The sequence below is a fragment of the Dendrobium catenatum genome, unplaced genomic scaffold, assembly GCF_001605985.2.
Source record: "Dendrobium catenatum unplaced genomic scaffold, ASM160598v2 fragScaff_scaffold_133, whole genome shotgun sequence".
In the NCBI taxonomy this organism is placed as follows: Eukaryota; Viridiplantae; Streptophyta; class Magnoliopsida; order Asparagales; family Orchidaceae; genus Dendrobium; species Dendrobium catenatum.
The window spans coordinates 5542866-5557784 of NW_021318595.1; positions in this window are offsets into that span (position 1 = coordinate 5542866).

Consider the following 14919-nt stretch of genomic DNA (forward strand, 5'->3'; position numbering starts at 1 on the left):
CAGCATCCTCATGAATTACATGTCAAATTGTTGAAAAATTTGATCAATTTTCGTTCGTGTGTTGCATTGTGCTAACCTCAATTATCGGCATCCTTCAACTCCACCAACAACATGCTCTATTAGCGCCGACAACAATACATTTGATTGGATCATCGATCAAGGTGCAACAATCCATCTAACCTTTCACATTAATAGACCGTAACATTTAACCCCATGCTTTGGCGCAAAACAAATTCAAGTGGGCAAAGGCAACTCCCTCTCAATCTCCACCATCAAAGAAGGCATGTTACCAACATCCAACTATAAACTCTTTCTTCAAAACCTCCTTCATGTTCCCAAACTATCTTACAACCTCATTTCTATCCTTAAGTTTCTTACTAACAAAAATTGTTCAATTCCTTTTCAACCATCCATATATTAAATTAAGAACCTAATATCCAACAATATACCACTCCAAAGATCTAGTAGTAATGGTCTTAACTCTATTCCCCCCCTAGTGGAGCACATAACATAACTATGAGTCACCTAATTCAACTATTTTGCATAAGCATTTTGATCGTCCGAGCTCCTAAATATTGTTAGTCATCTCTAGAAAATAAAAGAATTTATGTATTTCTTTTCAATCTCCTTTATTTAAACATTATATCTAACAATATACCCTTCCTAGTCCCTTCTATCCTAGAGTTTCATTATTGTTTCTTATTAACGACTTGTCTCAATTTTTGTTGAGTTTTTCTTATGAACAAAATCTAGCACAACTACCAAATTCATTTAATTCAAAATTAGAACTGAACAACACCACCCATATAAAAATTCTATCCTCGATAATGGCAAAAAATACATTAAATTCGCCTTACAAAGTTTTATCTCATCATTCATAATATACTCCATCAACTAGCTGCCCATACACAAACATTTAGAATAATATTATTGAACGAAAACACCATCATCTAATCGAAATAACCAGTATCCTCCTACTCGACGCTCTGTTATCCAATAATATCTTAGCTATTACACTTCAAATTGCCACCAACTTAACTAACTGCCTACCACCATCAACCACTAAGCACAAATCTACATTTCAACTTCTATACAATAAATATCTAACATACACACACCTCAAAGTATTTGGTTAATCTCGCTACCAATTGCTTCACTTCCAATCCTCCTATTCATGGGTTACTCCTCCCATAAAGAATGCAAATCCTATATTCCACACAATAGTAAACTATCATCTCAAGGCAAGTCCTATTTATGAAAGCACCTACCAATGCCATTTAAGAATTCTCTACTTCAACAACTCAATCATTCACCAACTGCACACTTACCCCAAAACCTATTTCCCAATTCTCCCCATACTTGAAACAATCTACATCTCCAATATCAACTCCAGCCTCCAGCCCTTCCACATCTATTTCAACTAAATATCCTCCACTCCCAGAATTCACAAGCTCACCTATCCACTCCACGCCACAAGCTCCCACAAGCCAACTACTCAAATCTAACAAATGCATTTATTAATTTGAGTTGGTTTTCACACATCTTGATTTTATTAGAATCACTATAGTTGGTTAGTTTTGAAAAATTTATATCTAAGAAAAAAATTCAATGAAATTGATTTAGAAGAAAAAACATGTACATCTTTATTCTAGTTTCAGATAGTATGAATCAACTAGCTGTCTTTACTCTTTAGTGTGGCTATTGTGAGTTTTCATCTCTTGAATTTAAATTTAAAATTTGGCATATAAGTGATTTATACTTAGTCACTCAACATGTTAAAAAATAGTTCAAATTACAGTCATGATCATTTTTCGAATTCTATTTTCAATTGATGAGAAGAACTCAATAAATTAAGAACATATTAATTCATGTCCTTGATCAAAATCAAAGTCATGAGTAAATAGTTGAAATAGTTAAAAGCTTTACGAAACTATTTGAGGAGGAAAAGGTCGCCCGAAACATGTATGCTTGTGGTTGAAATAAGCATCTTGATGAGCCAAAGTTAATGAAATTAAGAATGCATTGTTTATAACACTCAACCATATAATCAAATATTTAAAAGTATAGTTGAAATTTTTACAAGACTTTAAGAGGCCAAACATCCTCCAAATCTTGAATGCATGCAGTCAAAACAAGCGCATTAATAAGATGAATCCAACGACCTTTAAATTATTTAATTATAATATCATTAAGTTGTTACAAGAATGTGCAACATTTGTAATGTACGGCGCACAGTAATAAAACATTTAAACATATTCATCTTCCATGATTTTTCTTTTTTTTAGATTTTTTCACAAAAAAATATCCCTAATCTTCTATATGTTGCTTGCATGTATATATATAAAATTTTCATGAAATACTAAACGATAAATTATTTTTATTATCAAAACTATTTTAACAAATAAGTATATATACATTAGTCGCAAGTCACAAATTAGGGCAACTATCATGAAATACTGTGGGTATTGATTTTGTCTTGGTGCCAATTGCCAAGTAGGAAGTTGATATGAAGGCCATGTTCTCAAACAAAAAAAATACATATTAAAAAAATGATTTAAATGGGACAATCATCAAAATTCAACTATGACAGATTGGCATAGTGGCATTCCGGTTTATTATAATGTATATGTATAAATGATAATATTAAATTTCCCAAAAAAAAAAATATTCGGCTGGCTTTGATTATTAATTGGGAACATGCAGGACAGTTCAATCTTGCTTGTTTTAAAATAAAAAAAAAAAAATAAAATAAAATAAACTTGGCATGGACTCGCATTTATTTAAAAAAAAAATTCTAATTTGATTCGAAAAATTTACTTGCATGAAACTATAGCATATTAAAATTTAAAATTTTTGGAGTTAAATAAGGACTATTTGAGTTCTGATTTTAGCAAATTTATAGTTAAATTTAATGTCCCGATAAGATGTACTCAATAATATCAAAAGTGATTTGATCAAAGCCTAAATGAGCCCAAATTAAATACCGGAATAATAGTTAGAACTTTGGACATTGATTGAGGATAAATGATCTCCAAATATTACATGCTTACAGTCAAATTGAGTATCTCAACAAGACAAATTCAACAAAGCTCAAGATCGATTTGTTTCGACATCATTAATGCACTTAAATGATCAAAGAATGTTTTATGATCAAGGGGATTAATATGGGTTGTCCAATCAAGTGTTCTAGATTTTGGATGTATTCAAATATAACTATTATTTTCTAAAAATTATAGATAGACCGTCGTTACCTACAAAAAGTGAACGTAGACTAGAGAAGGTGGAGTGGCCTTGGAGTTTTCTAAAGCTCTACCTGAGCATTGCTGTCAAACCACCACCATCTAACCACTACTATTTATCGTAATACTATCCGACCACCACTATTAGACTAAAACTCGACCGCCATTGTCAAATTATTGGTATCAAAACCAAAACTTGAAAACCATCAAATTACCGCACTTTCTGGCCACTCTCATCAAACCTTTGTCACCCAATTACCGCCAGCAGATTATTGTCCGACCGCATAGTTGGATAATCGCCCCACTGCCATTAACCGGTCTCCATCGAACTCTTGTCTCAAACCAACTTTAAATTTAAGCTTTTCAATAACATTTGAAAACATGCCACATGAACTCAACAACATAGTGGTTGTGCGGATTTTACTAGTTCTTGAACCTTGGTCGTTGCTAGACAATCGAAACTCATAAAAGTCACAAAGAACATGAGCCACTCAATCTCAATCAAATCATTGTCCGAAAAATAATTAGCCAGCATATGACTAAGTATTAATCATTTGATATCCTTACATCAATATACATTTCATCTATTTTATATAATGCTAAAAAAAATTTTTGTGACTTAATAGCTTTTTGCTAAGTACTAAAATCCAAAGTTATAAAGAGAAAATTTTGGAGAATAGCCTTTACAAATCTATATACATCCCATAAGGCAGAAAAAATATTATGTGCAGATGCCGAGCGATGTTCAGAGACCAACCAGAATGCACCACGTCACCCCTTCGCTCGGTACCGCGGCTCAATACTGCTCGGTACATGCTGACGTAGATGCACCTGATTCACCTACGGACGTAGAGCTGCGTCTGACATCCGCTCAGAATAATTTCTCCACAAGACAAGGTTATAATGAAAGTATCAATGAATTACAACCTACAAATGAGGGTATTAGTAAAAAGTGACAAATCCCAAAGCCTAGAGGTATTATTAAGTATTAACAAAGACAAAAACATTAAACAAAGATTTTAGTTCTTAAATCTTAATAACTGTAGTGGATCTTTAGTTCCCAATATTCCTGTAGAACTTTCAATTCAAGAAAGTGCTTATATAAAATGGAAAAAATTGTAGCATAAAAAATTTAGGTTTCATTTGGGATGATTTTCTTACTGGTTCTTAAAGAATATTTTTAGTAAAAAAATAAATTTTTTTTACTAAAAAGCTGCTTTAATAAGCAATAAGAAAGTAGTCTCAAGAAAAGCCTTAATTAGAGTCTGATTTAAGATGACATTTGCTTGTATTACTTTGTAACTCTATTCTTATCATCAGCTACCAAATAACAAAAGAACAAAAATCAAACAGAAATTGTGCAAATCCATTCTTATGAAAAAAAAAAAAAAAAACAAATAACTTGATAGCAGCATTACTGCACTTAATAATCTATTCTTATCAGTTACCAATTACTTGCTTAAAAAACAACAAATAGAGCAAAGCTAAACATATTTGCAGAGTTCTTCTAATCACAAATCCTTTAAGAAAATAAAAATGAATAGTAGAACTTCTGCAGCAATAAAAGAAACCAAGAGCTATGAAGAACATCTGTAGCTATGGTCTTATCATTTACAAATTACCATAAAGGGAATATAATTCATTGAGTGACTCCTCATAAAAATTTTAATTTTTATATTAGAAAGTTGCTTGAAGAAGCAACAAAAAAGCTGTCACAAACGAAGCCTAAGTCTCATAAATCAAAGTCTCCTCGAAGGTTAAGTCACCATTAAATCAAAGTCGCCTCAAAGCTTAAGTCGCCATTAAACTCAGCTGCTGAAGTCGCCAAGTCTGCTAAGGCTATTTTCCCACTTAGAATGAATTTGCTAAGCAACTCGCTATTAATCTATCAAGTATTATTCAGCATGTATAACTGGTTCAATTTCTAAACCAGTTCAACATATTTTCTTGTATGAAATGGCTTCTATCGCTACATTTGAGTACCCGATCTCTTGCCTATACTGTAGGAGCTTCTACACCTTTATTTAATGTATCAATTGCATGCAGGGAGAAGACATGAAAATAGCTCCTAAGAGCAAAAACACCAAAGAACAGTAACAACTACTGTATTTTTCAAAAATGATATCATTCATATATCTTCTTCTTACAATCATTCTATTTATAATAATCCAGTAGAAATCCCTATAACTTTCTAGAAACAGGTAACAAACTAAATCGGTTATTCCCAAGGAACATTTTAGCTAAGATGTTATGCATCATAAATAGGAGTTATTTTGTCCTATACAATGTTATGTAAATAATGAAGCAACACTTTTTTTTTTTTTTTGGTTCAATTCAGCTTTATCTTTGATATGGTATCGGAGCAGAAATTTTCACAGCTTCCTTGATTTGAGATCATCTCCCTCTCTACCATGGGATCATCACACTCCACCTCCACCGTCGATGGGTTGAGCATCGAAGACCCTCTCAAACTATACTACTTCCACCATTCTAATAGGTCTGGTATCATTGTTGGTTTGAAGCTTTGGCTACCAACCAAGACGTCTTGAGTTTGAAGCATATATATACAATGTGTGAGTTTGTCTTAATTGCCCTAAAAGTAAAAAATAAAAGGTAAAAACATGCCTAGAATAAACATGCCTAGAATCACGCTAGTTTCTCAGGCTTGATGGGAGACAACTATGCTTTCTTGAGCCGTGAGATTTCGATAACACTTTCAGTCAATAAAAAGTTGGATTCATTGATGGTTCTATCAAAATGTCCTGAAGGTAATGATCCAAACCTCATAAATTCCTGGATCATGAACAATAACATAGTGATTTACTGGATATTGAATCCAGTATCTAAAGAAATATTCACCAGCCTTCTGTGCTTGGATGCAGTACAAGAGATCTGGATTGATCTCAGGGATCAATTTTAACGGAATAATGCTCCCAAGATATTTCAAATGCCCCAGAAGTGGCTTTGTATTACACCAAATTGAACACAATGAGAAAAATCATGGGCAGAACCAAGTTTTTTTTTTAGAGCTGACAAAATAGGATTTTGAAATGCATAATCTTTTATATATATATGAAATAGAAAAAAAATTTCTTAGAATTTGAGCAACTGCATTTATTAAAGGTGGGCAAAATAATAAAAATATTTATTTTTCTAAAAAAAAAAATTCATGGTGGACAATTGCCACCCAGGGGAACAATCCCCCTTCTAAGAGCTCAATATTGAGCTCTTACATGTGATGCCCCAGGCATCCATAGTGAAAGGATTCGTCGACAGTCTTGATCAACCATCACTTCTTGCTCCCTTGCTCTGACCTGAAATTGTTAACCACATATAATGAGCTTCAAAAAGCCCAGCAGGTCACCAAAGCCTACAACTGAAATCAAAGCACGGTACTGAAATAATATGCATGTCAGTCCATCAAATCCATAACAATCAGTTGCACATGATCAGTGAATCTATGCAGCAGATACGAAAATCGGTAATCAATGCATGATCGATACAATCCACAATCAACGGTAAAAGAATCGATAAACGGTAGGAAGAAGTCCATAAAGCTCCATGAATCAGTACATACGATAAATCTCGTAAGAATCCAATCAAATCAATAAAGGAAAATCATCGTCTTGAAAATAACCGTTAAATCAATATCGTATCAATATAATCAATCAAATCAATTATCTCTGGTCAATAACATCAATCAGTATGAAATCATATAAAACAATCAAACCAATACATCGCAAGAACGGTTGAAATCAAATCAATACAGTAAAACCTATTCCATATTGATCAATGAATCACATGCAGCAGTTCAATACGGTATATCAATGAAGCGATAGTATCAATGAATCATTAGTATCCATGTCTATAGTAACAATAAGTCAATACAATATCGATATCCATATCAGTATCATTATTAATGAGAAAAACCCCTTAAAATATCGTATAGTAGACAGACGTCATTTCAAAATGCACAGTTCTCGAAAATTACCAAATTACCAGAAATCGAACAAAATAACTTTACAAAGCTTTACTTGTACTGAAGCAACATTTTCCAACATCCTGATAATTTTCTATTCGATAAAAATCATAGAGAACTCAAAATAACCGGTAGAAACTTTACAGAAAATACTCAAATCGTGCAGAAATATCATATCAGAAACATATCAAAAGTTGTGCGGTAAAACTTTCGTCAATACAAAATTATGCGCGTTTTTCGGTAACGGAAACACAAAACTGAGCACAGAAATATCAAAACTCGAAATCTTCGAAATCAGAAATAGGATTCGGAATCCTTACTGCGAGACAAACAAACCTTCCAACTGCGTCGTTGGACGAGAAGCACTCTGCGGCCTCCGAAATCAAGCTTTTCCTTCTCTTTCCTTCTATTTCTCTCTCATGCTTTTTCTCTCACATGCTTTTTCTCTCTCCTCAACATAATTCCAAAATATCTCAAATCCGATACTTATCAAGCAGGATCGTCCAGGACGATGCCCAGATCGTCCCGGGACGAACTCCTCTGGACACGGATCGTACAGACGAAAATTAATTCCAATTTGTTTCGTCCCTGGACGATGTTCTCTGTTCGGTTCGTCCCGACCCTTACAGGATCGTCCAGACGAAATTAACAGATTCTTCACAATTTTCTTCAGTTCGTCCGGGACTAAAGTCAGTTCGTCCGGACTAACAGCACTAAAAAAAAATCAGCTTCGGAGGGGTTTTACATTACAGTTATTTTATAATGTATAATTATGTTTATATAAATGTGGCCCAAGTGGGAGATTGTTGGAAAATTTTTATTTGTGGGCCAATTTATTTTTACATATAAATAAAAAATTATACATTAGACGCTATCTAAAATTAAGCCAATTTGATTAGTGGTCTATTTAAGTATTAAAATATTATTTGGCTTATGTGGCATCTCAATTAAATTTTGTATGGAATTAATTTGTGTAGAGACCGAGTATTTATTTTATTTTAATGATGAACTGAAATAAAATATTTACACTTAAAGTATAAAAAGGTCGTGGTCCCCAGTTTAAGCGGTTAAGTTCTCATTTCCCTCATTTTCCATCTTGAGTGAAAAGAAGGAGTCTCTCACTCTCTTGGAGAACACCGCTCTAAACGTGGAAAACCGAAAACCTCAATTATGCATTTCAATGAATTCAGGTATGCTCACGAAAATTCTTCTCGATGATTTGGCATGTCTTTCGGAGACGATCGATTTATTTTCATTCTCTCCTATGAATCCTTGCAGATAATATATTGATGATTAAGAATTTGGGTCGTTATAAATGATATCAAAGCAATACACCAGCCAAAAGATAAGAACTCTACCCGTAGAATCTTATTTGTATGGTAGATGATTCTAAGTTAAGGAAATTAATGAGGATATCAGTTATCTAAGTGCTGGAGAGATTATGAAACCTTAAAAAAAAAATAACTCTTAAATATTAAAGCGCCTTTTGATATATGGTTAAGCATACTTTTAGAATAGACTCCTAGAATGAGTGATCGGCTAGGAAGTTACATCAATGAAACAAAACTATGAGGTCATTAGGAAAAAGCGGATAATATCTCAATGATTAAGAATTTAGACTGTTACATTTTGTAAGTATTTGCTATAGATACACTTTCATTCCATCTAAGAATACTCACACTTTTGCATGTATATACCTAGCAATCATGGAGCAATTATTACGTTAGGTCACCGGATGCGTCCAGAGACCAATAATCACGCGCCTCGTCACCTGGAGCTCAGTATTTGCTCGGTATACGTCCGAATTTCCGGTTTTTTTTTCCAGACGTAATAATTACTCGCAATCATGTGGATATCTATAGCCAAACATTGGTTAATTCACTATGGAGCATCACGACATATTTATTCCTATGCTGGAATGTTTTCCCAATTAGTTCCCATCGCTAATGAAACCATAACTATGCCTATTCAAATGCAGATTCCAGTTTAAGTGTTGCATGAACCTTAAATTGAATCATCGCCTGACTTTACACAGTACATTATTCATTCCAGATTTTCGCTTTAATCTACTTTCCGTAAGCTTTAGTTTGGCATATGAACAATTTACAATAAAATTCTTCCCTCACCGATTTGTGATTCAAGAAGCCAACAACAGTAAGACAATTGGCAACAATAGAAGACTTTGGCTTCATTTGGGGGCTTTCTTGCTGTTTTTTAAAACAATTTTTTAGTACTAAAAAGTTATTTTAAGAAGCAATAAGAAAGCCGTCCCAAATGAGGCCTTTGTGATTCAAGAGTTTTTGATTGCCTGTTTTTTATTTCCTCATTGTTGACACACCAAACTAAATTTCACCTGCGAGCTCATATATTCATCTTCTTGGGCTACACCCCCCCTGTTAATATCAAAAACAATAAATTATTAATCATTAGAAATATAATTCTAAAATCGTGGATGAGAGTAAGAAGCACTTCCTCTTGAGGTCCTTGAGAGAGAGGAGAGACTGAAGAGGAGAGGGATAGATCATAAAATCTGAAATGAATTTCTATATTTTGCTTTTGGCTTCAATATCTTATTACATTACCTTATAACAAGCTTATTGTGTTTATTTATAGACACTAAATAGCGGCTCAAAAGGCTACACAAGATCCTAACCAAAATAACATAAATGCTACAAAGAAAACTAACTAAAGAAATTACAGAGGTAAATCTTGGACCAATCATACAATAATCTTACATGAAAATTGCTTGTAGTTCTATTCCATCAGCAAAAAGGACAATTTAATATACCCATTTCTAAATCATTAGACAATTTCAGGAAACTAACCAAGTCACAGGGATTATCCATAGAAGATATTCCTTTTAGCATTGTTATTCCCATAGATCTTTCACGTCAAGTGGACAACTTGATCATTCTCCTATCAATCCACACCATGAAAACTACTTATCACAACGAATACCATTGCAACTTACTTTCTACTAGCATATTTGATGCCCATGTGTAGGATCAGCATTACTGCACTTAATAATCTATTCTTATCAGTTACCAATTACTTGCTTAAAAAACAACAAATAGAGCAAAGCTAAACATATTTGCAGAGTTCTTCTAATCACAAATCCTTTAAGAAAATAAAAATGAATAGTAGAACTTCTGCAGCAATAAAAGAAACCAAGAGCTATGAAGAACATCTGTAGCTATGGTCTTATCATTTACAAATTACCATAAAGGGAATATAATTCATTGAGTGACTCCTCATAAAAATTTTAATTTTTATATTAGAAAGCTGCTTGAAGAAGCAACAAAAAAGCTGTCACAAACGAAGCCTAAGTCTCATAAATCAAAGTCTCCTCGAAGGTTAAGTCACCATTAAATCAAAGTCGCCTCAAAGCTTAAGTCGCCATTAAACTCAGCTGCTGAAGTCGCCAAGTCTGCTAAGGCTATTTTCCCACTTAGAATGAATTTGCTAAGCAACTCGCTATTAATCTATCAAGTATTATTCAGCATGTATAACTGGTTCGATTTCTAAACCAGTTCAACATATTTTCTTGTATGAAATGGCTGCTATCGCTACATTTGAGTACCCGATCTCTTGCCTACACTGTAGGAGCTTCTACACCTTTATTTAATGTATCAATTGCATGCAGAGAAAATAGCTCCTAAGAGCAAAAACACCAAAGAACAGTAACAACTACTGTATTTTTCAAAAATGATATCATTCATATATCTTCTTCCTACAATCATTCTATTTATAATAATCCAGTAGAAATCCCTAGAACTTTCTAGAAATAGGTAACAAACTAAATCAGCTATTCCTAAGAAACATTTTAGCTGAGATGTTCTGCATCATAAATATGAGTTATTTTGTCCTATACAATGTTATGTAAATAATGAAGAAACACTTTTTTTTTTGTTCGATTCAGCTTTATCTTTGATATGGCATCAGAGCAAAAACTTTGATCATAGCTTCCTTTATTTGAGATCATCTATCTCTCTACCATGGGATCGTCACACTCCACCTCCACCGTTGATGGGATGAGCATCGAAGTCCCTCTCAACCTATACTACTTCCACCATTCCAATAGGTCTGGTATCATTGTTGTTTCGGAGCTTTGGATATCAAGCAAGACGTCTTGAGTTTGAAGCATATATGATGCCGGAGTTCTGCCCGAAGCCCAAGTGACGCCAGAATTCTGCCCGAAGCCCAAATGACGCAGAAATTCTACCTGACGCCGGAATTCTACCAAAGTGACGCCGGAATCCTGCCAGTCGTTGGACTTTTGTCGGACATCTATCTGATGTTGGATTTCTATCCACTGCTGGATTTCTACCTGACGTCATCCTTCGACCTTCGTCGCACGCCGACTATAGTCCTTCTGACATCCATGGTCCGTCGATTACGGTCCTTCTGACTTGCGTTGCCCACCGACTACAGTCCTTTTGACCTCCGTCGTCCGCCGACTACGGTCCTTCTAACCTCTGTCGCCCACCGACTACGATCCTTTTTACTTACGTCGCATGCACATCGACTACAGTCCTTCTGACCTCAGTTGTCTGCCGACTATAGTCTTTCTGACTTACGTCGCACACCGACTATAGTCATTCTGACCTCAGTCGCCCGCCGACTACGGTCCTTCTGACTTACGTCGCACACCAACTACAATCCTTCCGGTCTCCGTCACCCGCCGACTACGATCGTTCCGACTTACGTCGCCCACCAGCTACAGTCCTTCAGACCAAACAAACACATCGGTAGTGATTCTTTGTATTCTCATCATGTAATGTACTCTATAAGATGTACATCAAGTTAAGGCCTTCCCCCAACGAAGGGCCTCATTTGTAATCAAATGCAATACTAGTGGATTCATTCAAACTGGCTAGGCCCCGTGGTTTTTCCCCCTTTTCAGGAGTTTTCCCCGTAAAAATCTTGGTGTCTCATATGAATGTTACACCCTCTCTCCTATTTGATTGCGTGTCCGATTTTCGTACAAAGTTAAGACGTTAAACTTTTATTTCTCTACCGCCGTGAATACTCCAGGACGCAACAATATGTAATTTGTGAGTTTGTCTTAATTGACTTAAAATAAAAATAAAAGATAAAAATAGGCCTAGCATCACTATCGTTTCTTGGGCTTGATGGGAGACAACTATACTTTCTTGAGCCGTGAGATTTCGATAACACTTTCAGTCAAGACACAAAGTTGGATTCATTGATGGTTCTATCAAATGTTCTGAAGGTAATGTTCCAAACCTCATCAAATTTTGGACCATAATATAGTGATTTACTGGATATTGAATCCAGTATCTAAATAAATATTCACCTGCCTTCAATGTTTGGATGCAGTACAAGAGATCTGGATTGATCTCAGGGATCAATTTTAACGGAATAATGCTCCCAAGATATTTCAATTGCCCCATCAGTGGCTTTGTATTACACCAAATTGAACACAATGGGAATAATCAGGGGCAGAATCAAGTTTGTTTTTTAGAGCAGTCAAAATAGGATTATGAAATGCATAATTTTATATAAGAAATAGAAAAAAATTTATTAGAATTTGGACAATTACATTTATTGAAGGTGGACAAAATAATAAAAATGTTTATTTCTCTTAAAAAAAATTCATGATGGACAATTGCTACCCCATGAAAAATTTAAATAACTATTGCCACTGCCAAATCTTCCAACCCTTGACCAGACATAATGATTAAGAAAGATCAACCATACTGCATGCGTTCTAAGTATCATGGACATACCAAAGACTTATGCTATAAACTACATGGATGCCCTCCCGATTATAAACAGTTGAAGAATATATGAAATAAGAACCTGCAGAAACTAATAATTTGGTTCCTAAGGCCACAGTTGATGAGTCTTCCAAAAAAAATGCACAAACCTTTCCAACATATAGACAAGGATCAATTTTAGTAATTGTTTACAATGTTTTCTCCATATCTACACTTAGACATAAACTTAAATGAGGCTTCTACAAATTGTGTAAGTACATGCTATAGATACACTTTCATTCCATCTAAGAACACTCACACTTTTGCAGGTATATGCCTAACAATCATGTGGATATCTATAGCCAAACATTGGTTAATTGACTACGGAGCATCACAACATATTTATTCCTATGCTGGAATGTTTTCCCAATTAGTTCCCATCGCTAATGAAACCATAACTATGCCTATTCAAATGCAGATTCCAGTTTAAGTGTTGCATGAACCTTAAATTGAATCATCGCCTGACTTTACACAATACATTATTCATTCCAGATTTTCGCTTAAATCTGCTTTCCGTAAGCTTTCGTTTGGCAGATGAAGAATTTACAATAAAATTCTTCTCTCACCGATTTCTTAAAACAATTTTTTTGTACGAAAGTTAAAATTTTGGTATTAAAAAGTGGTTTTAAGAACAGTAAGAAAGATGTCCCAAACGAGGCCTTTGTGATTCAAGAGTTTTTGGTTGCCTGTTTTTTATTTCCTCATTGTTCGCACACCAAACTAAATTTCACCTGCGAGCTCATATATTCATCTTCTTGGGCTACACCCCCCCCTGTTAATATCAAAAACAATAAATTTTTAATCATTAGAAATATAATTCTAAAATCGTGGCTGAGAGGAAGAAGCACTTCCTCTAGAGGTTCTTGAGAGAGAGGAGAGGGAGAGATCAGAAATCTGAAATGAATTTCTATATTTTGCTTTTGGCTTCAATATCTTATTACATTACCTTATAACAAGCTTATTGTGTTTATTTATAGACACTAAATAGCGGCTCAAAAGGCTACACAAGATCCTAACCAAAATAACATAAATGCTACAAAGAAAACTAACTAAAGAAATTACAGAGGTAAATCTTGGACCAATCATACAATAATCTTACATGAAAATTGCTTGTAGTTCTATTCCATCAGCAAAAAGAACAATTTAATATACCCTTTTCTAAATCATTAGACAAATTCAGGAAACTAACCAAGTCACAGGGATTATCCATAGAAGATATTCCTTTTAGCATTGTTATTCCCATAGATCTTTCACGTCAAGTGGACAACTTGATCATTCTCCTATCAATCCACACCATGAAAACTACTTATCACAACGAATACCATTGCAACTTACTTTCTACTAGCATATTTGATGCCCATGTGTAGGATACACCATTATAACTCCATATCAAGTTCTTATAGGAATTTTATCTTACAAAGCTACTCTCATGTCGAATCATAAAACTACTATCAAGCAGTGAAAATTCCATAATGGCGAGATGCCATGCCAGCTAAAATCTGTGCTCTTGAAACAAATCACACATGGTTTATTGTTTTTTTTTCCATGAGAAAAGCATGTAGTCGAATGTAGATTGACTTCCAAAATCAAGTGTTATTCTTCCGGCTCAATTAATAAGTATAAAGCTCATCTCTTCGCTAAAAGATACACTCAATAAGAGAATTGATTTCTTGTTAAAAAAATGGTCGCATTAAAAAATGCTCCTCGCTCTTACTGCTGGACATCAACCTATTAGATGCCAACAATGCTTTTTTCCATAGAGATTTAAGGTTAGTTTGGTACGGCTGTTTTACTGCTTTTTATAGCAGCTTTCAAGTAAAAAATTTCAAGTTTTGTACTAAAATATTGTTTTAAGAAGCCGTATGAAAGCCGTCTCAAACGAAGTCTTATTTAAAGAGGCATATATGAAAGTATCACTTAG